General features: G+C 36.2%; 1 protein-coding gene across 1 annotated transcript in view; it reads left to right on the top strand.

Moving 5' to 3' along the window:
• The window catches only part of MGAT4C (MGAT4 family member C), a 740,042-nt gene that overhangs the window by 884 nt on the left and 712,923 nt on the right, over window positions 1–26,235 (top strand). The window lies entirely within an intron of this gene.

The following is a 26,235-nucleotide window of genomic DNA, read 5'->3' as shown; positions in this document are numbered from 1 at the left end:
ATATTATAATAACTTATTATTCTACTTTGTTCTGTGAAGCAGTATCTATAATAGTACAGAAAAACTGCTTAGCAAAGTGAAATGTGACAAACTTCTGAGTATTATCTAAACTAATAAAAAATGGAGAAAGCCTTAACCTAAAGTAAAAGTTAACTTATTGTAACTACGATGTATTACAAGGGATGACTTCTGTGCCTGTTTTCTACAAGTTAAAGGTGTGTCTGTAGAGGGGCGATCTGTATCAGAGTGAGTGAGAGTGTAGCACAGAAAACAAAGATATTGTAATCACAATGAGTGTATGAAAATTAAAGAAATATTTTTAAATATATCAGGGCGTTTGAGGCTGTTAAGTGTTTTATTGTTGTATAAATAGGTTCAGTGAAACCAACCATGGTGTTGATATTTTTTCCATGTAAAAAGGGTGATTAGAATGGGTAGAATCAGAGATATATTTGAGCTGAAGAATGGTGTAACTGCTGTCGTATTTCAACTGGAACATAGAGTTTGTAGACCCATCAGTGGGTTAATCAGAGGATTGGGAGAGGAAATGGTAGCTGAGCTCCAGGTGAACACTTGTTAAATGTGTTATTTCTTGGGAGCATTTGAGAGACCATTAGAAGAATAAAGGAGAAGAAGAAGGATCAAGTCACCCAAATAGTAACTTTAAGTGCATTCTCTCTTATCCTCAGAGGGATTGTAAAGGAAAAAAAAAAAAAAGAAGGATAATAGAGTTTTCTAAAAGTACTAAGAAGTACTTCTTTTTTCATGAATCTTCCATGAATTGAAGAACAAAAGCTTAAATTGAGGTTTCCCTATGGATTCCTCCATTTGGCAAGCTTTTCTCCCCTTTATGAAACAATTTCCTCCACTGCTTAAGAAAAGAAACTGTGTGCTTGCTCCCAGCCTGGTTTCTCCCCAGTAACTTGCAGCTCTAATTTAAATCTACAGAAGTATGCTCTTGGAGACTGCATGCACTCCTGAGTGTGTCAGAGTTTGACAATTCAATGACTTCTGCGTGCCAAAGGATAAAGGAATCCAACATCCATTTATTATTATTATTATTATAACTCTTTTGAAAATCTCAGACTATGCAAAAGTAGGAGAAAAAAAGATGATAACTTCAGGGAGCATATTTTATGTTCTTTCAAAATAAGATAATACCAATAGATAATGAAATATAGGAACTTTATATTTGGACATGGATACTATATAACAGCAGCTTAGTAATATATATTTTAATGTGAATTTTGAATTTTGGAGAAATAGAAAAAATATGTAAATCAGGAGGGACAGTTTCAGTTGTCAAATTGCAATAAAAATTTTTATTACTCTGACCCCCTATTAAACCTTTCGACCACAATCATTTAATGTCTTGTTCCTCCCTATAGGGTTAATTCACTTATCCAGGTTTCTAAGTCTGCTCAGCTTCCAGGTCTAGTACTAAAACTTGTTTTATTTCTTCTTGTGGTGAGTTCATTGCAAAATATATTACCATAATTTCATTTTATTAGTTGCTGTTCAATATTTAATATTTATTGAGTGCTCATGATATGCTTGGTGCTTCAATGCAATATCCAGGAAGAAAACATGTAATAGTATTTTTATTAAATTAGCCAGTTTATTAATATTTCAGGACTTCTAATTGGTGCCCACAGAGGAAGGCAATTAAGGAGGACTCTTTAGTGGCTATTTATGTGCACGTAAGGCATGAAATGTCCTACTTTAGCCAATGATTTGCATTTAACTTTACTGAGTTCCCAGACTGATCATCCAGTGGTTTTTCAAATTATTCCTTAACTCTGTTCTATATGTCAAAGTGTAATTGTACACAGAACATTGGATTAGAGAAAGACAAACCAGGTTTAAATCTGTTAAGAAAGTTTGTGTAAGTGAATTGATCTATACATCTCTATCCCATTTGATGTATAATGGTGATAATGGTACCTGTTTTTTAGACTCTTGTGAGTAGTAGAGATCATACACATGAAGTAACAAACCCGTAGTTTTTGCACAAAATATGCTCATTAAACAGTACCTATTTTTATGCATTTTATCATAGTTTCACATACAGAATGTTTCTATTAAAACTACCTTGACTCCTACATTTCTTCAATGATGATGATGTGTGTGAACATGTGCATTATCATATCCTTATTTACTTAACAGTTTTAGTAATATGAATAATGTGCTGAACATGTATGTATTGTTTGGCACTAAGATAACCTATAGAAATACTAAATCATTACCTATGCATTAATAAAATTGGAAATTTAGATTAGTTTGAGAAATTAGTAGGCATATTCTCCATGGATTTCAAATAGCTAAGTTATCCACCAGAACTTACCAAGGAAAGCAGATAGAACAATATCTCATTTTCTCACTTTTCCCTCTCTCAAAAGATATGGAAATAGAATATGAGACAGTAAATCCTCTTGCTCATTATACTGTGCCCTTTGCCCCTTTCATTTGCATTTTATTTTACTACAGTGGCTTGTCTAGTGAGATGTCCTCCAATTTCAACTGCACAGAATAATTCAAGCATATAAATCCACCCCTAAAGGAAAAAAGAAAAGATATGTAAACATTTATTAAAATAAAAGACAGCTTCTGCCTTGTAAAAATTCTAAACATTTTGTAATGAAAGTGAAACTGTCAAATGTGAATGTTAAATCCAGCCAGATGTTGACCTTAACTGTGAGTTTGAATCTTTAGAGGAATAGTATGCAGATCCAAGCTAGAAGCTGCTGTCTTTAGGTTGCATGACTGCTGAGAAATTCTAAGTCTGAATTTCTCAGCTATATCTCATATTGAGTTAAGCATATACAGAAAAAAATAGATTAATATTCTCAGTTATGTGGGAGGTAAACCATAACTGACTCACCAATAAGAAAGATTAAGGCATCTGACTTCATTTCTAAAATATCCTTGACGTTCTTGTTCTATTGCTTTTCCATTCCCAGCTTTGGATTTTGACCCATTTCTTAATGGGGATTGGAATTTATGTTCTGATTCTAACTCAGTTTTCTATCATGATATTGCCATCTCCTGACCCAGACCTAATACTGGATGTTCTGTTATTCTGTTTGGTTATCAGATCTGGTTAGGGAGCCCCAGATTTGTGCTCACCTACATTTTCCTTTTGCCCATGACTTCCTCCAGATTCATTTATTAATCCCTAGTCCTTTTGACCAAACCTTAAAAAGCTTGGCCACCAATCCCTTGAGGTGTTTTTCCCTCAGTAAATTCTTAACAGGAAAGGAGATATCTCTAATCTTAGTGCTTCTATCCCGTATGTCTCAATTTGTGTATGCTAACAAACAAGTAGTAAAGGGACACACAAAAAATTGCTGGTTCACTTGTCAGATATAACCTCCTCAGGCTTCTGGAAAAGAGGTTGTAACTTTTCCTGTGAACGTCTGTCACATATTGTTCCTCCCCCTTCTTCTCTCCTTCTCCTTATACACCCTTTAAAAATGTAAAAGAAAAACAAGCAAACGTACAAAAAAAAAAAACCCCACAACAACAAGAAAACAAATGTTCTTCGGGGTCTTATTTAACCATGAGTATAATTTAACAATTCTTTTACTAGAACATAAAAAGACCTTCCAAGTCTTCCACCAAAGTTTAGGCAAAAGATAGGCCTAGCCCTACCCGGTTTTTCTCAGCCAATAGAGCATCAGCCTGCACACTGAAGAGTCCTGGGTTTGATTCTGGTCAAGGGCATATGCCCGGGTTGCTGACCCCAGTGTGGGAGTGTGCAGGAGACAGCCAATCAATGTTTCTCTCTCTTCATTGATGTTACTACCCTCTCTCCCTTTCTCTTCCTCTTCAAAATCAATAAAAGTATATTTAAAAAAAATATAGTCCTAAACTTCCATCTTTTTGCATAAGATAGTCTACATTGCAAATGACACTACTAGTTTTTAGCTTAAAACTATAGTTTTACCCTTTTCCTCTGAGAAAAATCCTTCCAAATAGCTCAATCTGATGTGGACATCCATTATTTTATCTTTACCCTTAATGAGCACTTTAAAGTCCTTATGTTAGTATGGCATCTGAAATAATATATAGTAATAATAGCAGATTGCATTTATTGAGTACAGTGGGTGGGCTGAAGATTATACTAAACACTTAAAATTTATTCTTATGTTAATCCTGCCAACAATCTTGTAAGGTAGCAGCTATTATAATTATTTTACTGATAAGGAAATCTAGGTATAGAGAGGAAGCAACAGCCCATGCTTATTTAGCATAAGTAGCTTCGGTGATTAGCCAAGGTTGGATATGGAATCTTTGGCTCAGAGGCTGGCATTTAACCATTATGCTATTGCTCTCAGATCATAGTGGAACTTTATGTTCACTGTATGGACAGCTGGGAAAATGGTGAAAAATACATATTAATAGCAAATCAGGTGGAAGAGAGGGGAAATGACACAATGCTTATTTTAATCCCACATTTTTATGGGAATATATGATAATTTTCTAGTTAATTATGTAATTTCTGCTTTTCTTTTCTTATAGAGGATGTGATTTAACTTTTTAGAACTTTTTTATTCCTTCAAAATATCATATAGTACATGAGTTTAGATAAGAAGTTAACTTATCCTAGAAAACCTAAAGAACAAAATGGTACAATTTTGAAAGTCACAGGAATCTCAAATTTAATTTTGCATGTAAATGAGTTAAGGCTTAATTTAATAATTCGTATTAGAGAGAGGAAATAATGAATAACCAAACTGGCAACTGAGTACAAATATGCTATCATTTCAAGTTGTTGTAACCGTATCAACAAGATTTGAATGTGTTTGTAGAAGGACCTGTTTCAATGAAAACTTTGCCAGGTGGCAATTCTGCTTTAATTCTAAGAAGCATATGCTGTGTGTTGTGTGAATTCCTAGGTTGTCCTTTTTAATTTTATCAATACATCTGATATGCCTTCAGTATTTTTGTAATGCTGATTCATTTTCTAGCCAGATTTGAATTTAGTATAACATCTTTAAAAAGAAATATAGGCCAGTATTCCCATGTGATGTAAGACCTACTTCATAAATTATTCTTTTGTCATCTAATTTGCACAATTAAATACTTATGTTGTCAGATGTCCACATATAAGAAATATAATAACCATGAAGTGAAAGGTTGTCAATCATCTGCTAAAATTGATCAATGTCAATAACCAGTCCTAATAGTTCCAGCTTTTAATTATGATTCCTTATAAGGAAAATATATGTTTGTGGATATGTAGAACCTTAAGAAAATACTATTATTGTTTAGGAAATTATTGTAATGTGCCTTGTTATGTTAGGCTCGAGTAAGTTCCTGGACATTGTCGAGCAAAAGTCAAAGTACACATTTTGTGGCTATTTTTATAGGAACAGTCTCTCTAAAAGAGAGGTTTCACTTATCTTTAAGAAGGATGTTAGCAGGTTTGAATATGTGTATAAAGGGGTCTGTGTGCGTGTCTGTGACTGCCATGTGAGTTTGTGTTTTTACCAAGTAGTAAGTAGGACCCACAGAAGATTTAAAAGTAGACCTTAGTTCACAGGCAGAATATGAAGAGCATCTTTTCACCTCTCTAGCAAAAAACCTTGAAATACATAGGAATTAGAGCATTAAATCCCACCCTGGGTTATCTTGGATCTCATCCACTCTTTTTTAACTTAGCGTTACTCCTCAGGAAGTAATTCAAGCTTTAGAAAATGTTCTTCCTGGGATATTTTTCTCCTCTGAATTATCATTATGGGGTCAAAATTGGGAATATTCTAAGAAAATGAAAATCTCTATGAGATTTGGTAGAATTTACATTAAAGAGTGAAGGTTAACATTGTAAAGGTAATTATTTAGGTTGTCAATGGGATATAAGTGGGCTGGATCTTGCAAATAATGCTGGGAACTGGAATATGCCCATCAAAAATTTCTCCTTTGACTCTGAGAACAGTTATATTTGACATTAGTTCTAAATCTTGTTTTTATTTTGTAACCCCATTCTTGCTATCTCCAAACCTTTGGTCAACACCCACATAGACCATGAGTATATATAAAGTAAGTCTACACTAAAGGAAAAATCCTAATCTGCACATATGTACACACAAACAGGTAGAATCATGGCTGGACAAAGGCATTCCTACAAACCAATACATACCGCCTTATACATATGCAAACAAGAACAGGTTGAGAGACAAGCACATGTGGAGTCAGGTTGACAGATAGGAACTGACAATGGGACAGGGATGTCAGACCAATCTACAGGGAAAGGCAAACTGACAGCCAGAAACATACCACAGAGAGATATGGAAGAACACACAGGCAAATAAGTATAGACAAGCAGGTACAGAGATATTGATGAATAAACAAGGAGAGACAGTGAGGCTCAGACCCAGGTTCTACCAAGGACAGTCAGGTCTGGCCACCAAACAGCAGAACAGCATAGATATAAACATAGACATATGTCTGTGTACATGCATTATACACTAGAATTTTGCCTAATACATTCAGGAAGCAAAATTCAATAGTAACACATTTTTATTGCCTATTAAAGAATCGCTTGTAAGGTATATCAATGTATTTTTTCCACTACATCAATGCAGTAAAAAGAATTATGGATACTTATGTAAACATGCTTTGTCATTTCCTTTAATTTTGTCTAGCTTTTCTGCCTTTGGGTAAGAGAAACAAATAAAAATAGTCAAGTTATTGTGAGGATGCTGTAGAAATGTACCTTAAGGTCTTTTCAGGCTCTGGAATGTAAGAGACAAGTCAGAATTCAGACAAGAAAATGATCTTTTTTTTTTTCTCTCTTGGAGAAGCAACAGCAATTATAAAACAAACAAAAGAACAAAACACTTATGGCTGGAAAACATCATTAATGTCAAAACAATTATTGCAGTCCTAATTTTTTTGCTGTACGTCACTGAAATAATTTCTAAGTTATAAATGAACTTGATTTTTTCTACAATAAAATGAGAAAAGAAGAGGAAATATATTGTTCCTGTGGCTGAATTAAAGTTTAACAGCTTAGACCTGTGGTCGGCAAACACTAATCTACTTTTTGTCCTAAATATTTGGCTTTTCTGAACATCTCATATACATAGAATCATGTAATAAACAGTCTTCTGAGTCTGCCTTCTTTCACTTAGCATACTGTTTTTGGGTTCATCCCTGTTGTAGTACCTTTTCATTGGCTAACAAGTTCTTGTTTTTCAGACATACCAAATTTTGTTTATCTATTAACCAGTTAATGTTCATGCATGTTGTTTTTGAGATTACTTTTTATGGCTGTCCACTCTCAAAAAATGAAGATTGAGATTATTTTTCTAGAGTTTCTACTCACAGTATGAATGTGTGTTTGGAAACCAATAGTCAATTAATTTATTACATGTTGAAGTTTGCAAAACTCCTTTTTTAAAACAAAAATAAAGTAAAGGTAACTAAAGCAAAGAAGAGTTTGTACATGGAAGTATTAAGGTGTTGCATAATGATATATTCTAGCCTGATAAGCTTAGGTTACTTGTTTTAAATATAAGTAGTCTTATTTGCTTGCTTTACATGTAAACCATAACTCAAAATAGAAATAGAAATGAAAACTACACAGACTAATTAAAACCTTTATTATTTTGATTATTGGATTCCTGTTTAAAATTTTTTTTAAGTGCTTGTAAAAGATTTGATTTTTCTGATTGAATACACTATTATAGAAATATAAAACCTACAGATAATTAGCTTTATTGAACTCTTTTGTTAATAACAGATTTTCTACTCAACATGCATTTTTCTATCTCTAGAAATTTTCTATGCTACTACAATAAATTACCACCTGGGAGTTTTGATCTTCAGAACTTGCTAACTTAATGAAAACAGTATAGGTATCAGTTTTTAAATCATATAGATGACTGAGGATGCCTGTTAGCCTGTTTATTTCTATGGTTCCTATCCTTTTCTAAATTTATAGATATACCAAGTAGCTTGCAAACTTTTTTACAAGATTTATACTTCATGATCTTTCTCTATTTATGATTAATTGACATGAGACTCTGACTTTATTCATATTTTTATTTTAAAATAGGTCACTTGTATATGAAGCAAAATTTATTTGACTTTAAATGGATTTTTTTCTGCTACAAGCAGTGTATTAGAAAATCAAAGGTATGATTTATTGCAACACTATCTTTCTATTATAAGTATGAGAAATGCACATCTTTCCAATTTTCTTTATCTCTTAAGTATAAATCCCTTTACATTTTATTATTGTTTTTCTTATTTTCTACTTTTGTCCTATATTTGCTCAGCCTGGGTGGTTTCATCTATTGCTACATCTTCACCTTCATCTAATTTACAACTATAGGTATGACTTCTTTCCTTTGATTCTGACCTATTAGTTTAAAGTTCAATATCCAGTAGAAACTTCTGTTTGGGAAGAAACAAACAAAATGAAACACTACAAAGCATGTATTCAAAATTATACAAGAAAAAAAAAGTGACTACATTTTTAAGAGAATACAAATATTTTCCCATTTTAGAATTTTTTAGTTCATGACCATGATGGATCAGAAACAGGGGTTTGGGGATCTAATTAAATGTTGTCTTCCATCATTATTCTCACAGATGCCATAAAACCAACCTAGTCTCTTTCTGCTGCTAACATTGTCTAATTTTTACTTGCTTCAATAGAAATTATTTTGGGAAGGGGTTTCATATGGAAGCAGTTTTCCAACAAACAGAAATAAATGTCATATTTTAAAATTTATTACAGTGAAATATTTTTGTTTTAATTCCATAAATAATATTATTTAATTTCACCATCTTCTACAACTTTAAATGCTTTGCTAAGACCAGCCCGTGTGGCTCAGTGGTTGAGCATCAACCCATGCACCAAGAGGTCATGGTTCAATTCCCGATTAGGGCATATGCCCAGGTTGCCAACTCAATCCCCAGTAGGGGGCATGCAAGAAGCAGCCAATTGATGATGTTTCGTGATGTTTCTCTCTGTCCCTCTTCCTTCCTCTGTCTCTCTAATAAAAAAAATCAATAGAATTTATAAGTACCATATTCTTTCATTATCTTAGAAATATCAGGAATTAGTAACAGAGATAACTAAAGAATTTATTTAGCTTAGGGATTTTTCTTTTTGAACTGAAATAGTAATTTTATTAGTTTTTATATTTTAGAAAAAAGTAAACATCAGCTAAAATTATAAAACTAAAAAGTTAAAATTTGACACAAAATCCCCCTTCCTCCCTGTTTCAAATGAACCCAGTAGCTGATTCCCAGAAGCAGTCTAGAAGTGCTTATAGTACATCAGCCTAAGGAGACACCTACACTTTCTCACATGAACTATCCCATTCCACCATGTGCCCAGCATCCACACACACTGTTTTTGTGAGATTCTTTTAATAATGATTTTACATATCCATGCATAATAAATGCAATAAATTGGTTTGGGGTAAATACATTTTTTCTCAGCTTTTCCTCCTCAGATAATATTTAAACAAAAAGATTGTGATGGCATCATTAAAGGCATGGAGATATCAAGAAAACTTTGAGTATAATTTTTCAATTGAACTTGAGTAAATAAATTTTCATGGATGCAAAATGGGATTCATAGCTACAGTTGATTTTGGAGGTTCCTTGATTGCAGCCAGTTTTTTTTAACCTGATCCGCCCTACATCCCACCAGATTAGCATGACATAACTATTACTTCATGACCTACACTACAGCAATTAGATTCTCTTTCCCTGGAATCTAGAGTACAGTTATAAGAACTCTAATTAGTCTTAAATTAAACTGGATAGTCGGGTACAGTAGGAATTTGGCAATCATTACTGGGCTATGTGAAATGGGACAAAGAAAGGAAGTCCAGAGAAGTCAGGTAGAAGGAAGCTCAGGGAAGGAGGGATGAGACGCCTGTAGTCACAGAGTAGGGAGGCAGATACAGTGATAAACTGAGTAGCTTTTTTGGGTCCTGGCTGCACTCACTTTCTGCTCTGGGATTCTAGGGGCTATCCAGTTCCACTGAGTCATTTCAACTGACCTGAAGTGGGCTCTTAGCACTACTTTTGTTTTTATCATACTGCAGCCTATTGCTCTCAGAAATTTATTTCAATAGTTTATTTTCTTAAGCTACCAACGACCCTCATTTCACTTGTTTTATGTTTTAATAAGAAAAGATATTTCCATCTCGTCTACAAATATATAAATGTATATTCACCTGCCTCAGCAAGAGACATCTGTTATAACTGTACTAGAGGCCTGGTGCATGAAATTCATGCAGGGGAGAGGGTGCCCTCAGCCCAGCCTGAACCCTCTCCAATCTGGGACTCCTTGGGGGATGTCGGCAGTCGGACATCCCTCTCACAATCCTGGACCACTGGCTCCTAACCACTCACCTGCCTGCCTGTCTGATTGCCTCTAACTGCCCCCGCCACCAGCCTGATCATCCCTAACTGCCCCCTTGCTGGCCTGATCACCCCTAACTGCCTCTGCCTGATCGTCCCTCACTGTTTCCCCTGCTGGCCTGGTCGCCCCACACAGCCTGCTGCTCAGTCCTTTGGTCACCTCTCACAATCCCCCCCTGCTGGCCCCGTTGCCCCACACAGCCTGCTGTTCAGTCCTTTGGTTGTCCCAGATAGGAGGCTGGTAAAGAGCTCTGTCTATGGAGTCAGTGATGATGAGTACCAAACCCTACTCCACCATTTACTAGTACTTTATATTTCTTTAAGTGTTCTGTTTCCTTGATATGCTGTGTTCAGAGGTAAAATTAAATATCCTTTACTAATGTGCTTCTTTTTCTCCTTGTGTTTCCCATAGACTTGTTTATATGTATTTGATAGGTAAATATTTATAACTATTTTTTGCATTGTTATTTGTGTACTTTAATGTTATAAAGAGCCCTGGTTTGCTGTTGTTAATGCTTTTTTATCTGAATTCACCCACTTGTGATTGATATAGCGAACTTTGCTTCTTTATATTTGAATTAACTATAGCTCTGCACATTTAAAAACATTATCAATTACTTTGCTTTAGGTTTATCTCTTATATACAGTAGAGTTAGTGTACTTTGAAATCCAATGTGAAAAACTTTCTCTTTTAAAAATGTACTGATTTGAGATATGTTTATAAGTTCTATCTTTTTTTATGTTAGCTATTATCAGAAAGGTGAAAAATGCACATACTTCCTGCTTTTTGTACTCTTTTTCCTCCAACTTTGGTGTTTATATCATTTCTTCATTAAGGCATATGTCACATACCTTTTATTTCTTTATCTAAAGCTTCACATTTATTTTAATCTCATATACTAGTATATCAATAAATGTATAAAATGCTTACATAACCCCCCTCTCCCCAAAGATTTTTCTAATAGTCTTTTGTTTGGCTGGTAATCATATTTTAGTACTTATAGAAAAAAGATTGCATAGAAATAATTTTATGTATTTAAAATACTTTGTGGCTTTTATGCTTGAAAGATTTTTTGACACAATATAAACTCCTTGAATCATAATTCCCTTGATCATTTTTATTTTTCCCTTTTATTCTTATAAGGAAGAGTTTTTAAAAAATTAACTCTCTCCCCCTTTTAATGTCAATTTAAATAAAATCTCTCTCTCTTTTTTTTCCTGCCTGATTGCCAATATTAGTGATTTTCAACCAGTGTGCTGTAAGAATCTTTAAAACACAATACCTGACTATTTAGTCAAAGGCATTGACCTCTTTTCCCTTATATAGTAAAATAAAAAGTGACAACAGCCAACACAACAATAGCCATCCAGTGTGAAGGAATCACAATTATCTATTTTTTTTTGTCTAATAGGCAAAAAATATATCTTTTGGTATGGCAAAGGATTTTCGTAATTAGTTTATGCATATCCTGAGATGAAAAAGGTTGAAAACCATTGGACTAACCTAGTATAGTTTTACAGAACTTTGTTAATGATGAGTAAATTTACTATGGTACACCAGTGTTGGCAGTTTGGGATAATTTTTTCCTGGGATATGACACCATCTTTTCAATATGAATGCATAAGCACTTTTTTTTCATTGTAAAATATTAGCTGTGTTTCATTATATCTTTTTTGTTTAATGGAAATCTACTTAGACAAATACAAACTCTTTTTATCTGTTTTATGTCTACTGTTTTCTCTATAATCCTTGTTAAGCCTTCAAATAATTTACACTTCTTTTGCCTATTTTCTATATTCCTTTTGTTTTTTCTTTATCATTTTTTATCATGTTTTCATAATTCTTTTTAACTCCCTACAAGCATTTTAAAATTTATTTTTGTCCATTTTTTCTCTTGCATATCCCTTTTGATAGGTTGATTATTTCATTCTACACCTTTTCTAATCCTTGTAGGAAAACATTACACCTCCTTCCATTTCTTCCTCAAGATGTTAGAATTCTGATTTCTGTATATGCTCGATAGATACCTGTTAATTTTTATAATTCATAGAAAATGCTTATTTACATATTCTGATGCAGTAATTTTATAGAGTAGTTTATTTATCTTTTTTTCTGATATCTTCTTTAGTTCCCCTTCCTTTTAACCAGGTCCCAATTTGTACTTAATCCCTTCACCTTTTCCACCCAATCTTCTACCTCCTCCCATCTGGTAACCACCAATCTGCTCTTCTATTAGTCTGTTTCTATATTATTTGTTCATTTTATATGATTTTTAGATTTCACATATGAGTGAAATCACATGGAATTTGTCTTTCCCTGTCTGACTTATTTCACCTAGCATAAGGGTATTAACTTATTAACTTTTAAACTGTGGGTTAAATTCTATGTGGTTGTTTTACAGGCAAAGAAATCAGGGACAGAGAAGTTAGACACTGCATATAGCCAATGGAGAATGATTTAATTCAGTACTGTGGCTTTTAACCAGTTGGATATATGTCTGTATCTCTGCCTATGTACATACGTTTACCAATTTAAACAGCCTGCTCTTTTTAGCTTTTACCTTTTTGGATTCACTTAGAATGGTGCTTTCTTTTTCTTTGTCTGTTTATTTTGCTTTGTTTTACCACATTTTTGCAAAAGATCCTACTATCTTTCAAAATAGAAGTCATTGATATCTCTCCTATAAGCCATGTCAGATTCTTCTCTGTCACAAATTATGTGGGTTTTTTTTTTCGGGGGGGGCAATATTGTCTTTCATTCATTTATTTTAACTGATATATTATATATATATATATATATATATATATATATATATATATATATCTACACTAATAAAAGAGAAACATGGTAATTAGTGTACGACCACTACCCTTCCCATTGGCTAATCAGCATATCCTTATGCAAATTAACTGTCAGCCAAGATGGTGGTCAGCAGCCTGGCAGCTGGAAGCGAACATGAGGCTTGCTTGCTCCAGTGAAGGAGGACTTCAACGTTCCCCGCCTGCCTTGCCAGCCTCTGAGCTGGCAGTTTGAAACACTCTAACAAATATAGAAGCTAAACAAAACCCCAGAAACCAGCTTTCAGCCAGCCAGGGATCTCAGAGCTGGAGTTATACATTGTTTTGATTATAGAACACAAACAAACCAGATACCTGTTCTCAGAGCTAGAGCCAGAGCTAAAGCTGGCCCAGAATAAAATTTAAAAAAAGGAGCGGTTGGGAGCTTCAGTCAACAATCGCCAGCCTGAAAGCAGCCCTCAGCCCCTCACCCAGACTGGCCAGGCACCCGAGTGGGGACCCCCACCCTGAAGGGTGTGTGACCAGCTGCAAACAGGCATCATCCCTTCATCCAGACTGGCCAGGCACCCCAATGGGGACCCCCACCCAGATCCAGGACTTCCTTCAGGGCAAACCAGCCAGCCTTCAGGCCTCTATTCTATATAGTAAAAGGGTAATATGCCTCTCGGCACCGGGATCAGCAGAGCAGAGAGGCTCCCAGCACCAGGATCAGCGTGACGAGGGGCAGCGCCCAAACCCCCTGATTGCCCTGCGGCTCTGTGTGTAACAGGGTGCGGCGCTCCAACCCTCCCCCCCCCCCACAGGCCCTGCTCTGTGTGTGACAGGGTAGAGCCATAACCTCCCCATCGGCCCTGCCCTGAGTGTGACAGTGGCTGTGCCCCAACCCCCTGATCGGCCCTACTCTGTGGGTGATAGAGGGCGGCGCCCCAACCCCCTGCCCCACGGGCCCTGATCTGTGTGTGACGGGGTAGAGCCATAACCTCCCCATCAGCCCTGCCCTGAGTGTGACAGTGGCGGCGCCCCAACCCCCTGATCGGCCCTGCTCTGTGTGTGACAGGGGGCAGTGCCCTAACTCCCCTATTGGCCCTACTCTGTGCACGACAGGGGGGAGCTCCCCAACCCTCTGATGGGCCCTGCTCTGTGCATGACAGGGGGCAGCGCCCCAACCCCCTGATTGGCCCTGCTCTGTGCGTGACAGATGGTGGCACCGCAACCTCTCCAGCGACCCTGCCTTGAGTGTGATAGGGGGTGGTGCCCCAAACCCCCAATCAGCCCTACCCTGAGCATGACTGAGGGTGGCATCGCAACATCCCAATCCGCCCTGCTCTGTGCATGACAGGGGGCGGTGCCCCAACTCCCCAATCAGGCCTGCTCTGAGCCTGACCAGGGCCTGCACCTAGGGATTGGGCCTGCCCTCTGCCACCCAGTTGCAGGCCTAAGCCATCAGGTCATTATCTCCCGAGGGGTCCCAGACTGCGAGAGGGCACAGGCCGGGCTGAGGGACCCCCCCTTCCCCCCGAGTGCACAAATTTTTGTGCACCGGGCCTCTAGTATATATATAATATGCTAATTAACAGGTTAACTGGACATCTTCCAGTTATCTGGTTCTCCTTCCAGACAAAACCACGGTGACAGGGGCCAAGGCAGAGGCGGTTAAGGGTGATCAGGCCAGCAGGGGAGGGCAGTTAGAGGTAATCAGGCCAGCAGGGGAGGATGGTTAGGGGAGATCAGGCTGGCAGGGGAAAGCAGTTAGGGGCAATCAGGCCAGCAGGCAGAGGGGTTAGGGGCAATCAGGCAGGCTGGCAGGTGAGCAGTTAGGAGCCAGCAGTCCCAGATTGTGAGAGGGATGTCCAACGGTCGGTTTAGGCCAGATCCCCTAAGGGATCCTGGATTGGAGAGAGTACAGGCCAGGTTGAGGGCGCCCCCCCAATGCATGAATTTCATGCACTGGGTCTCTAGTATATATATATTTTTGCATTGTATTGCAAAACTGTATCATAGTGTACCATGTTCTCATCAATCTGCTCTGGACCGAAGATTTCATTATTCCTCCACAATAATGGCTTGTCAACTGCATGTTGTCTTTTAAATGTATCCCACATTTCCCCAATTAAGTCATTTTCTCTATGCGTACTCATTCTTTTAGAATGCTTTTTTATCCATCTTATTAAAATGATATGCACACTTCTAGATTCTTGTCAAGTATGACAGTTTCCATCAAATTTACACAAGTGTTTCTTTATAGCATGAAACTTCAAAAAGTTTAATGTTTCTTCCTTTAACATAGCATCACACTTTTCTACCTCCTCTGAGTCCCCTTCCCTCTGGAATCACCATGAATATTTCTTTTCTTTTTTTTCTCTTTGCTTCACCCTTCTGACCCAGGGCCCCACCAACTCCCCTATGACAGTTGTCAGTCTGTTCTCTGTATTCATGAGTCTGTCTCCATTTGTTTGTTAATTTATTCTGTTCACCAGATTCCACATATAAGTGAAATCATAAGGTCCTTGTCTTTCTCTTACTCACTTATTTCATTTAGCATAATCTCTCCAGGCTCATCCATGCTTTCACAAAGGATAAAATGTCCTTCTTTTTTTGCGACTGAGTAGTATTCCATTGTGTGAATGTCCCATAGCTGTTTTATCCACTCATCCACTGATGAACACTTGGGCTATTTCCAAATTTTGGTTATTGTAAGTAATGCTGCAGTGGACATAGGGGTGCATATGTTCTTTCAAGTCAGTGTTTAGGGTTTCTTTGGATATATTCCAGAAGTAGAATTGCTGGGTCACAAGGCAGTTCCATAGGAGAATAAATGGTGATGAAATGGGGTAGTAAAAATACAATACGATAAAGAAATGATGTGTTATAGAATTGTATACCTGAAACTTATATAATTTTATTAACCAATGTCACCCCAATAAATTCAATTAAAAAAAGAAAAATTAGGATCACAGTCTTGTGCCTCTTCTTTGTTACATATGTCATTTTGTTTTTTAAAAATATATTTTTATTGATTTCAGGGAGGAAGGGAGAGGGAGAGAGAGATAGAAACATCAATGATGAGAGGGAATCATTGATTGGCTGCCTCCTGCACGCCCCCTACTAGGGATCTAGCCCACAACCCCAGGCATGTGCCCTTGACCAGAATCAAACCTGGGACCCTTTGGTCTGCAGGCCAATCCTCTACCCACTGAGCCAAACCAGCTAGGGTTTTCATTTAATGTTTTATATACTATTTATCTTATCTTCCTTCATCAGCAAGACCTCCTTTAATTGCTCAAATTATATTACAACCAATCTGTCATCATGCATTTTCTTCATCACCCTTTTTACAATTTATGATTATGGGTTGTTTTTGTAATTTAGTCTATCTCCCTATTAAATTATTGGTTCTAATTGGCTGGGGAGTATATTTTGCACAGGAACTTATGCATGCTAAATAACAAACATTTTTATTAGTTAAATGAAGGAAATTAGCTCACTATATTTAAATTTATTTTAGAGGAAGTATGCTTTACCAATACTTGTTTGCAACTTCTATAGTATCTGGAATACATTAGTTCTCTCTATATACTAGTATTTATGAAATTAAAATGTCAAAAAATAAAATATTACCTGCCTTCTCCTGAAATAGAAATTCCATATCCTACATACTTACTCTTCTTTGGAATTATTAAACAGACATCTAAACACATTGTATCAGTTTAACTACTTAGACCAGTGAAAAGGTATATCTTTTAATTAATATATATATATATATAATTTCAGAGAGGAAGGGAGAAGGAGAGAGAGATAGAAACATCAATGATGAGAGACAATCATTGATTGGCTGCCTCCTGCACATTCCCTCCTAGGGATCATGACCCAGCTTGTAACTGGGGCATATGCATGACTGGGGATCAAAAAGTGACCTTCTGGTTCATAGATCAATGTTCAATCACTGAGCCACACGGGCTGGGTAAAAAGGTTTATCTTACTACTCTGTTTTCCTTAGTCAGCCTGAGATTTCACAACAAAATACCATAAACTGAGAGACTTAAACGAGAAAAACTTATTTCTCTCAGTTTGGAGCTGGAGGTCTAAGATCAGTATGACAGCATGGTTGAGTTCTGGTGAAAGCTCCTTTACTGGCTTGCAGATGGCTGCCTTCTCACTGCTTACTTACATAGGGAAAAGAGAGGCGGGGGTGGGGGGGGGGGGAGAAAGAGAAATCTCTCGTACAATTTATTTTTATAAAGGGACAAATCACATGATAAGGACCCCACCCTTATGACTCATCTAAACTGAATGTTCTCTGAAGCCCCATCTTCAAATAACATCACACTCAGGCTTCAATATAGAAATGCCTGGGGGAACAATTCAGTCCATAGAACCTAACTTTGGCCTGGATATACAAGTTTTAAGAAATCAATCAAAGGATCAAAAGGTCTTATGAGTGTATCGTAAGACATTCAATGGTATCTGTGTTTCTATAAGTAGGTTAGAGTTCCATTCTAGAAATTAAAAAGAGAAATTCTACGTGTAGCAATCTACTAAAATTCATACTGTTACTACTTACGTACTTAATTGTTTCAGATCTGGACATAGATCAGTTAAAATCTCCCTGGGATGGGGCAGCTTTATCTCCGGTATATCCCAGAGAATCATTGGAGCCCTGCAATATCTCACAGCTATTCCAATATCCGAGCATATCTGTAATGATTCCACACTTACAGATCTATGTGTTTCTTATATTCTTTCAGCAACAATGATTCAAATCAACACAGTTATTAAATACTAAGTTATGGAAGACATACCATAGGGCGAGCCCTGTCCTTCTGGAAGTCTATGAGGAGTCAGAGACTTCACATACTAGGAGTGGAGAGATATACACGGGAGCATTGCACAATAGGAGCAAGAGACAGGAAAAAATAAGTCAGCCTGTGAGGGAGTTAATCAGGGAAGTTTTCTCATGCAAATGATGGCTGAGTTCAGGTGACCTTTCTTTGAAATATCAACTCTACTTCTAAAATTTATCCTAAGGAGATACACACATATAAAAAAATATATGTCCAAGTAGTTTCATTGCTATCTTTTAACAAAAACTTTGGGATCAACCAAAATGTCCATTAGCATCAGTAAATTATGTGCTTAATATATCTTGCATAATATGCAGTTATTAAAAGTGGTAATATAAGCCTATATTAATTAAAAGGCAATACTTTCTAGGATATGGTTGGGGAAAAGCAGATCACAGAATAAATACGAGCTGCTGTTTATACGAAATTGAAAAACAATAAAATGCCTACCTGTGATTGCTTTTTACTTCTCTTTTGTTGTATTTTCATGGTTTAGGTCTTATTCATTTTCCCAAATCCAAAAGAGCTATTTGAAATGTGTAAGAGTAGCACATCTCTTAGAAAATACACATACAGTATTATCTAGCTCATTTCTGGTAACTAGAAGTAGTACTTTAAAGACTTTTTAAATCATTGCTAATTATTACAGGTAAATTCAATGAAGAAAAGCTTTCTACAAATATTTTAATATTTGTTAATTTATGTCTAAAAATTATACTTATAATTCTGTAAACACAGAATTTCATTGCCAACACTGCCAGAATAGGAATTAACCTTGCCAAATGAGCTATAATATTGGATATTTAAATAATTAAAAAAATCAAATTCTAGTATTTTTACTAAGAGTAAATGAGTAATTTGACTTTCTCATATTTAAAATTTTTACTTAATTAATTTTTAAAATATGAATATCATTCATATCTATTTTAATCTTCCACATCATTTTTCAGTTGTGAAATGTCATGCAAATGAACATATCATTAAAAAGTTAATAGTTAATAGATCATAGTATATTATAGTTTAATAGTACTTTAGAAGTCACTCTATTAGTGTTAAAATAACTAATGTTAAAATGTCCTGAAATTTGCCCTGGCCAGGTGCTCAGTTGGTTGAAGCATCATCCTATGCACCAAAAGGTTGCAGGTTCGATCCCTGGTCAGGGCACATAGGTAGGTTATGGATTCCAGGTTTGGGCTAGTATGAGAGGCAACCAATCAATGTTTCTCAAATCTCTCTCTCTCTCTCTCTCTCTCTCTCTCTCTCTCTCCCTCTCTCTTTCTCCCCGTCTCCCTCTAAAAATCAATAAACATCCTTGGTTGAGGATAAAAACAAATGTCTTGCAATTCACTTTGTAGTAAATTTTATCAAATAACATTTAAGGCAAATATAAATGTAAAATGTAGCTATACTAAAAGCATTATGATTTCTATCAATTAAGACATGTAATTTAAAACTTATATATAGTTGAGTTAAAGTTGAAATAGGATAATCCTTTTATACTAAGAAATATCCAATGTTATCACTTTTTAATCTTCTTATTAGCTTTACACAAACCGTATTATCCTCATTTTACAAATAGGAAACAAGTTGTAAGAGATGGTCATCTAGTTCTTTGCTTTATGTATAAAATAAAATTTGTTCCTATTCTGCTAGATTTTGGGCTGTGGTATAAAAAAATCGACAAGATTAATTTTCTCTCCCCAAGAGTTTCAGTTTCTCTTAAATTGCTTTATACCTTGTGCTCTACCTCAGGTCACCTGGCTAATATCTAATTTGCTCTTTTAGTTTCATCTCCAGCCTTACTCTTTGTTTAAAGTGTTTGCTGATGTTCCTCACTCCCTGCACATATCAGAATGAGTTAGGAAACTCCATGTGGAGGAAATATCATTGGCCTATATCTTCGATAATAATTATCTCTATTTTATGTTGCCCTATTTTACCCTACATATCCACTTGGCATTTGCAGTACCTAGAAGGATGTTTGAAATAATATAAAATTAATAGTTTCTAAGACATATTCTCCTTATTTACTAAAAAGTGTTGCACATTCTTACAAATTCTGGAGACATACATTTTCATTTTACTTCTCTAACTTCTCATTTTTTAAAAAACCCCTTGCTTAATTCAACATGAATATCAAATTTTTAGCAGTCCAATCCTCAATGTATCTTTAGAAGGTAGACAAAGGAGGTTATCAACTAATTTCAGTAACTATATTTTTTTTCTCTTTAATTTTATTTTAAGAATTTTGAAAATATAAGAACAACAAAAATAAGTACTGATATTGTAATTTCCCATTATTATCTACTATTCCCAGAATTATCTGCTATTAATATTTTGTAATTTTTTTCTGTCTTTTTCCTGTGTATATATTTATATTGCATTGATGTATATGAATATATATTCCCTTCAAATGTATAAGATTACTCAAGCAACTAAATTATCTCATGATCATTTTTAAATATTCATACTTACTCAGCAATGTCAATAGATCTTACTTAGTTTTACTTTGTGCATTGATTTTATATTTTTAGTTTTACCTAAATGGTATTATGATAAATGTTTTTGCTTTTTGTAATTTCCCAGAGTCTTCAATATTATTAAATATAGATTAATTGCTTTAATTTCCGTAGAGAATGTTAGCCAATAAATATTCCATGTATTGTTTACCTCTTCCTCTGTATATGAACATTTAGGTATCTTGTTTTTCATTACTATAAACAATTTTTCACTAAAGTTCCTTTTAACATTTTGACATGTTTCTTAGTTTCCAGGAATAATTTTCTAAGAAAGATACTTGGAATTACAATAGTGAGCATAAGGCTATGCTTTTTCAATTTATTATTTACATCAAAATTATATCAGTTTATATTCCCACTCAATGCATTGTCTATTCAACTCTTTTAAAAAATCTTTTAATTTTTCTTTATCTGCTTACAAAATCTATAAACTATAATTGAAAGACCTTATCTAATAAAAGAGTAATACGCAAATTAACCGACACTCCATCACTCCATCACAAAGATGGTGGCGCCCAGTCCCCTCAGCCCCGCCACTGAAGTGTCCAGGCCTGTTGGCCAGTCAGGTGGCGGGGGAGGGAGGGCTGAGCCAAGTGGCGAGGTAGTGTCTGGGCCTGTTGACCTGGCCGGGGGTCATGGAGCCGAGCAGCAAGGCACGATCCACCCACTCCGGCAGCCGATCAGCCTTCTTGCTCCGCCGCCGATGGAGTGTCCCGAGGCAGTGGACACTGGAGCAGAGCAGAGGCAGTGAGACAGGAGGGAGCGAGGCAGTGGAGAAGGGCGGGCTTCACTCCCTTCTCTGCTTCGCTCCGGCCACAGGAAGCCCTATTCTTGCAGGAATCTTCCTGCAATGGGCCTCTAGTTTTCATATAAAGTGACTACTATCAAATTTTAGTGTTCTTTAAGAAACTTTAAATAAAACTGTATAAGAAAGGTCTTTCCTTAAAGTTTATTTTTCAATTACAGTTTACATTCAATATTATTTTCATCAGTTAAAGTTGTATAGCATAGTGGTTGGACAGTCATGAGCTTTACAAAGTGATGCCCTGATATTTTAAGTATAAACCTGGTATAGTTATTATAATATTGTTGATTACATTTCCCATGCTGAATTTTATATCCCCATAATTATTTTGTGACTATTAATTTATAGTTATTAATCCTTTCACCTTTTTCACCCATCCCTCCAAGTTCCCTCCATTCTTGCAACCATTATTCTCTGTATCTATGAGTCTGTTTCTATCTTGTGTTTATTTTGTCTTTAGGTTCCATTTTATGTGAAATCATATGGTATTTGTATTTCTCTGTCTATCTTATTTCACTTAGCGTTATACTCTCTAGGTCCATCTGTGCTGTTGCAAATGGTAAGATTTCATTCTTTTTTATGACTGAATAATATTCCATTATATACATACCACTGCATTTTTTTATCCACTTTGTTATTGATAGACACAGGTGTAAGGTCATATCTCATTGTGGTTTTAATTTACATTAGTGATGTTGAGCATCTTTTCATATGTCTACTGGCAATCTGAATGTCCATGTCCTTTTTGGAGAAGTGTGTATTCAGGTTATTAGGCCATTTTTTAATAAGATTTTGTGTGTGTGTGTGTGTGTGTGTGTGTGTGTGTGAGCTGAATGAGTTCTTTAGGAATTTTGGATATTAACACCTCATCTGATGTAACATTGGTGAATTTCTTCTCCAAATTGGTAGACTCTCCTTATGTTTGCTTGATTTTCTTTGCTGTGCAAAAACTTTTATTTTAATGTAGCTCCATGATTTTGTTTTTCTTTTGTTTTTCTTGCTTAAGGAGATATAGCAGAAAAAAATATTGCTAAGAGATTTTGCTGCCTATGTTTTCTTCTAGGAGTTTTATAGTTTCAGGTCTTACATTCAGGTCTTCATTTCATTTTGAGTATTCTTATATATGGTGTAAAAAGGTGGTCCAATTTCATTTTTTAGCATTTTATTTTGAATAAACTGTCTTTACTCCAATGTATGATTTGCCTCTTGTTTCATGTAATATTTGACCATATAGGTGTGAGTTTATTTCTGAGCTTTTTGATGAATCTGTCTGGTTTATTCCATTTCCATGCTGTTTTGATTACTATAACCTTGTATTGTAATTTGATATAAGGTGGCATGATTCCTCCAACTTTGTTCTTCTTTTTCAAGATTGCAGTGGTTATTTGGGTCTCATATAAGTTTTTAGATTATTTTTTTAGTTCTGTGCAATGCATCATTGGTATTTTGATAAAAACTGCATTGAATCTATAGATTTCTGTGGATAGCATGAACATTTTAATGGTGTTAATTCATTCTATGAGTACAGTAAATATGATTCCATAATTCTTTCTTCAGTGTTTTCTAATTTTCCAAGTATAGGATTTTACCTCTTTGGTTAAATGTATTCCTGTATTCCTAGATGGTGTTTTTTGTTGCTGTTGCAATTTAAAATGGATTATTTTCTTACTTTCCATTTCTGATAGTTCATTATTTGTATATAAAAATGCAACCAATTTTTAGTATTTATTTTATATCCTGTTACTTTACTGACTTTGTTAATCAGTTCTAGTAGTTTTTTGGTGGAATCTTTAGGTTTCTCTATATACAATATCATGTCATCTGTAAATGTTGACAGTTTTATTCTTCCTTTTTAATTTAGATGCCCTTTATTTCTTTGTATTGTCTGATTGTTGCAGCTAGTGCTTCCAGTGTTATGTTGAATAAGAGTGGTGAAAGTGCACATCCCTGTCTTGTTCTTGACCTTAAGAAAATGCTTTTAGTTTTTCCCCATTGAGTATGATGTTAACTATTGCTTTGTTTATTTATGGCCTTTATTATGCTGAGATATGTTCCCTCTATTCACACTTTGCTGAGAGATTTTATCAGTAAAGGGTGTGAAAAAAGTTTTATAGGGAGGAAAATATCACAGGGGTCAGTATTAATCTCAAGAGGTATATATGAAAGATTTCCAGAAAGTATAAACTCTATCTGCTTGGCAAAATGTGCATTTATAGACAGATTACTTTAACTATTATGTTAATAAGTACATTTTTTAAAAAAACAAGTCTCTTTTTCTGTCTAAAATAAGCAGAGCACTGGAGTGTATAAGTGAGAGGGATCACACAAGTTATGAGAAGATAGGAGGAAGACAGATTGTGATCATCTGGAGCAGTAGTTCTCAACCTTCTGGCCCTTTAAATACAGTTCCTCATGTTGTGACCCAACCATAAAATTATTTTCGTTGCTACTTCATAACTGTAATGTTGCTACTGTTTTGCATCGTAATGTAAATATCTGATATGCAGGATGGTCTTAGGCGACCCCTGTGAAAGGGTCCTTCGACCGCCAAAGGGGTGGCAGCCCACAGGTTGAGATCCGCTGAATTCTGGAGCTTATGCTGTCTTATAACCAATTGTTACCCCCACTGTATAACAAATGCCTGTGCAGATGTCTTCCTCTTCCTGTAGCACAACATATCCAAGCTGCCACCTTGCCCTTTGGTTACAGTTTACTTTTATTTTACCACAAAGACATAATCTTCCCAGGACTTTGAATATCATCATCAAATTTTACTAAGCCTTAAAAATAGCATGGACTGAGCTAGGTGCCCTATTGTAAAAAATAATATGTAGGTAATTCCATCAGGTGTGTGAATTTCAGAGACACTTTTGTTCCTCTGATTGCTTTTCTCCATGTGTACCATCACAAATAATGAAGAGTGCCCTGGCAGGTGTTACTCAGTGGTTAGAGTGCTGGCCCTAGCACCAAAGGGTCTCTGATTCGATTCCCAGTCAAGGGCATGTACCTGGGTTGCAGATTCCATCCCTCACCATGGCCTGGGTGAGTAAGGGATGCAAGTAGTCAATGTGTCTCTCTCACATCAATATTTCTCTCTCTCCCTCCCTCCCTCCTTCCCACTCTCTCTAAAAACCAATGGAAAAATTAACCTCAGGAGAAGATTAACAACAACAACAACAACAAAATGGCTTTCTTACTGACTTTTAATTCTATTTACATCTCTTATTTATATATAATTTATACTGTTCCTGCACTTTGTGTTTTTATACCACAGCTGGAGGAATGAGCAGATAATATAATTCTGAGAATGTATCAGTTGTCTTCTTTATTATATTTTAAAGTCAAAGATGACAGGAATTTAAAAGTTTTTTCTATGTTTCTTTATAGCTCTTTTGTTGTTGTTGTTGTTAATCCTCATCCAATGATATTTTTTTTTCCCCATTGATTTTTAGAGAGAGTGGAAGGGAGGGGGAAAGACACAGAGAGAGAAACATCGATGTGAGAGAGACACATTGATTGGCGGAATTCTCTTTAGTGTGCCAAGTACGGAAAGTAGTGGATAATCCTATATAATAAAAAGGTAATATGCAAATTGACCCTAATGGCAGAATGACCAGAACAACCATTCGACCAGTCACTATGAGGTGCACTGACCACCTCTTGGTCCCTTTCTCTGGCTGGCAGGCTCTGATTGCCCGATGGTGAATTGGGAACTGGGGATACAGGGGTACAGGGAGGGCTCCTTGTGGGGGTGGGTGGTGGTGGACGTGGGTGGCACCAGGCCAAGGCCCCTACCGCCGCCAGTCACCCCACACAAAGAGGGCAACTGTGGCAGGAGAGGGGCTGGTGAGCGGGCAGAAACAGCTGACCTCTTGGTCCCTTTCCCTGGCTGGCAGGCTCCGATTGCTTGATGACGAACGGGGAACTGGGATGGGTAGCAGGGGGAGGGGGGTTGGAAAGCATGTGGAATGGCTGACCTCTTGGTCCCTCCTCCAAGCCAGGGGGCTCTGATCACCCAATGGCAAATGGGAAACCAGGGATGGGTGATGATGGGGGCGGGGCTGGCTGCGGGCAGCCTGGAAAGATGACCCTGATTTCAGGCCAGGCCTAGGGACTGTACCTGTACACATATTTCATGTGCCGAGCCTCTAGTTTATAATAATTACTTGAAAGTAGTCACCTAAAGAACTCCACCATGACCTAATATCAAAATTTTCAATACTATATGTCTGTTTTCTTAGATACATCCTCCATTTACTAACCAGAAAAAATTCTTGTTAATCTTAAGATAGTATGTCTCTTGTGTGCCTTCATAAACCAATTGGTAGTGAATTTTTGGAAAATGTTTACATCACTCTATTATTAAATTCTTTGAAAAATTAAACTTGGAATAACATTTTAAAACTCTTTTCAGATAGTTTTAAAGAGTAATTGGTTATGGTCATTAGGGGTGTGCATGTATCTTGTATTTCTTCATCCTGACAAATTATTAGATTGCAATTTCCTATCATTGAAAGACTAGCATGGACACTAGATTTTCCAATAAAATCAGGCAAAAAGTCTCATACATCAATTGAAGGTGGAAGAATTGATTGATAGTGTCAGATTTCAATCTTTCATTTCCTAGCTAAATCCATTATAATTGGGGTCTTTCTGCCAACCCCCAGTGGACATTTGAAATAGTAAGCCAAATTTCATGTTCTTTATTATGGAACTAGAGGCCCAATGCATGAAATTCATGCAAGAGTAGGCCTTCGCAGCCCTGCCTGCCTCGGACCTCGCAGCCAGCCCCAGCTTCCTTGGCCCTTGCAGCCCCAGCTTCGTCCGGAATTTCATCTGGACAGTCATTCTGCTGTTTGGCCACTCAGTCGATTTGCAT

Source organism: Myotis yumanensis, unplaced genomic scaffold, assembly GCF_028538775.1.
Source record: "Myotis yumanensis isolate MYYU_CA2020_CCGP unplaced genomic scaffold, mMyoYum1.0.hap1 SCAF_3, whole genome shotgun sequence".
Taxonomy (NCBI): domain Eukaryota; kingdom Metazoa; phylum Chordata; class Mammalia; order Chiroptera; family Vespertilionidae; genus Myotis; species Myotis yumanensis.
Note: the sequence above shows the minus strand (reverse complement) of the source record. Positions and strands in the feature narration are given on the sequence as shown.